The sequence below is a fragment of the Penaeus monodon genome, chromosome 11, assembly GCF_015228065.2.
Source record: "Penaeus monodon isolate SGIC_2016 chromosome 11, NSTDA_Pmon_1, whole genome shotgun sequence".
NCBI lineage: Eukaryota > Metazoa > Arthropoda > Malacostraca > Decapoda > Penaeidae > Penaeus > Penaeus monodon.
The window spans coordinates 28,385,897-28,388,396 of record NC_051396.1 but is presented as its reverse complement, the minus strand read 5'-3'; positions in this window follow the sequence as shown (position 1 = coordinate 28,388,396).

Sequence of the window (2,500 nt, the reverse complement as noted above, 5' to 3'; positions counted from 1 at the left end):
AAAATCACAGATAATCATAAACTTTAATAAGAATAAGGAATATATAAGGCATTAAACACACATGAACACTAACCGGAGAAGGTATTTTAGAACTACAATGAACATGATCAAGAGGTTCAGATATCACAACGGAATGCACAAAATTCCTTTGAACATGAGATCTAATAACATAAAATCACACCAGATGATTTTGGGCTGCATGTCACCGTGGCATCGGCAGGGCAGAAATCTTAACAAAGAAGCGTAATTCCATCACCTTACTTATTAGGAATCATAATCATGCTCTGAAAACTATGTATATTTTTTATATATACATTTGGATTTCAAGTGACCAAAAATTTCAACAAGAATAAATGAGGATTTTTCATGCCCGTACCTTCTCGAAAATCAAGGTGTTAATTAAACTATCGAATATCGTAACGTGCTTTGGTATAACATCGAAAGCGTGAATATCTAATGCAAGGACGAATTGCAATATATAATCTAATAAAAAAAAATGACGTGAGTAACTGTGACTAAAAGTGTAATTGCTCTGATACCAAGTGTATAATCACACTATTACTAAACATGCAATCGACCACACGTAATAATTCTGACACAGGAAAGGAGAAGAAAGCTTTGCGTGGGAACATTTCACCCATATGCTAACTCACGCACCGCACTGACCTTACGACAGGCTACCCCGCCCCTGCCCCCACACGCTATAGATGGCTGACAAATCGAGTATATTACCCTTATAGTGATAACGAAAGTGAAAAGGAAACTCGACAATACATCCCCCAAGCGCTAAACTTTAAAGGAAATCAGGAAATAGTGAGAAAAAAACAATACCACTCCGTCTCTTTCCTCTCTTTTAGAATCTATTTTCTTCCACAGCTGTTTTCTTGTACACCTTTCTTCGTCTCAAAGTCCTATCAACACCCGTTATTGCACAACCATTTTTCCACACCCACTCTCCTCGGAAGACAGCAGACGAGGGGGCTGTAGTGATGTTATTGATTGCTCCCTATGTATGGAGGGCCGGAAATTCCATAAGGACAAGATGGCTATTTCCGCACACTGTTATCACCTGAATCGATTTAATTGCACCTTCGATGTGTGTGTGAAGGTCATGGGGTTGTAGGTTTTCTGTTGATTTCTTTGGATTCTTTTTTTTTTATGTGCAGATTGATATATAAATAGATAGAGAGATAAGTACACACACACACACACACACACACACACACACACACACACACACACACACACACAACACACACAAACACAGCACACACACACAACACACACACACTAACACACACACACACACACTAACACACTTACACATACACAGACTTATTTACACCACTTTTCCTCTGCGTATCTTTTGCGCGAGGAAGATGAACACCCCAAAAGCTACAACAGGCGTACCAACATTGACGCAGACCATTTATCATAATATACTAACGCTTTTACCTTTCCATTCAATACGACGCTGCTTGTGATGATGATTGATAGATATTAGGCAGCCTATTGTAAGCAATGTATGGTATAACTGTTTTGATGGATAATGTACGATTTTATTTATGGATTACAGCTGATTTATTATGATTTATTTGCCACATTGGAGAACTTTACGTGTTGAACCTTCTGTCAGGCTTTCGCTGTGGCATTCCCTACCCCTCTCTCCCTCCCTCTATCTCCTTCGCCCTCTCCCTCTCCCAAACCACTGCATCCCACTCTCCTCTCCTCTTCATCCCCCCTCCTTGGCTCTCCCCGCCCCCCCCCCCATTAGCTCTCTCTCTCTATCTCTCTACCTCTCTCTCCCTCTCTCTCTCTCCTCCCTCTTCCACTCTCTCCCCCACCCTCCTCCTCCTATTCCCCAGCTCCCCCCCTCTCCCCCTCGCCCGTCATCTCCCTTCCTTCTCTCCTCTTCATTCTTTTCCCCATGTCCCCCGCTTTCCCACTCTCCCTGCCAGCTTTCCTCCTCTCTCCATCGTCTCCCTTTTATTCCTCCTCCTCTATCCCTCCTGCCTTCTCCCCCTCCCCTTCACCCCTCTACGTGTCTCCCTCTCTCCTCTCTCCCCCCTCAACCGACCTTTCTTATCAGCTCGGGGGGGGGGGGCGTGATAAGGAGATAACAGGCGTGATTAAGGATATTTCATTCACCTCGTGCCCTGTTTAATTCTCTTGTCTACCTGCTCTGAATTGTGTTTCTTTCCCTTTGTCATTATGTACGTTATACCACTGACCGTTATACAGTCTGGTTTAAAATGGTCACCTGCTTTTACGAATAAAGGACTTCTTTTCTTTTTGTGCTGCTGGTGGGTTATCACTGTATTAAAAGAATGTTAATGATATTGGTATATAATAACGATAACGATAATTAACCTGAGAAGATATATGATGTTATAAACAGGGTAATTATCTTTATTGTGCTCAGTAGGGGCGTCGTTATATCCCTTACCACTGGCTGAATTGATTTTGGTGACGCCCTTGGATACTGATATATCATAATCAT